A 1,131-nucleotide genomic window follows, 5' to 3' on the forward strand; every position below is an offset into this window, starting at 1 on the left:
TATATATATACATATATACATACATATATGTATATATATATATATATGTATGTATATATATATATATATACATATATACATACATATATATATATATATATACACATATATATTTATTATGTCCAGGATCCAATAAAAATTTTTACTTTGCGTTTTTAAGTTAATAAATGGTGGCCACCCTTCAAAAATAATGATGAGGTCTTCTTCAGACCATTGTGTAAATCTGTTGCAGCCTCTAGTCTCTGAAATAGTTTGTCTCTAATTATAAGATCTGTGCAAAAACCGGAGCAGTTCAAGTTTTTTTTTTTTTTTTTGCTATACACCATACAGCTGAAAAGTTTGAGATCAGTTGAAAATATAGTTTTTCTGTGAATACTTAAATATTCTGCTGTAAAAATATACATTCAATCATTTATTGAAACATCTTCATAGCTATACAGAGCAACACTTTTAGGCAGCATCACTCCTGCGTTCAGGTGGGAAAACCTCGAGGCCATTTGCTCATTTCAAAAATATTATGCAATCATGTTAGCGTAAGTGAAATCTGTTCTACTTGTGGTTTTCTGGGTATCTGGGGCTTCACCATTTGCGTACTTGATCATGGTCTCACAATGGGAAGAAAAAAATAAATAACTTTCCACTGATTTTCATCAGTGCGTTCATGTTCTGAGAAATGAAAGCAATTCCATGAGAGGAAGTACCAGAAAACTAAATGCCACAGTGTGTGCTACTCCCTTAAAGCACAGGCCTGGAGCATAACTGAACAAGTGGATAAGCACATCAGAGTCTGTAGTTTGAGAAGCAAACAACTAACAGATCCTCAAAACTGGACAGAGAAATGGAATAAGGTTTTATGGATATTTGAGAGATGCAGAACAAATAAAAAGATCCTGGAGGAGCTTTTGAACACATCCGTTAAACAAGGTGGAGGAAACATGATGGTCTGGGTACACTTAGGTGTCGCTGAAGGTGGAGATTGTTCAGGGTAAAAATGAAGAGTAGGGCTATGTTCGCTATATCGCTCTGTTCAGCATCATTGGACGGCGCATCATTGGAGCCACTTTGGTCCTACAAGACAAGGACCCAAATCAAAGCTATGCCAGAGGTAGTGGGTACACTGGAAAAAATCAT

Source organism: Cyprinodon variegatus, unplaced genomic scaffold (genome assembly GCF_000732505.1).
Source record: "Cyprinodon variegatus isolate N-32 unplaced genomic scaffold, C_variegatus-1.0 Scaffold1023, whole genome shotgun sequence".
Lineage (NCBI taxonomy): Eukaryota > Metazoa > Chordata > Actinopteri > Cyprinodontiformes > Cyprinodontidae > Cyprinodon > Cyprinodon variegatus.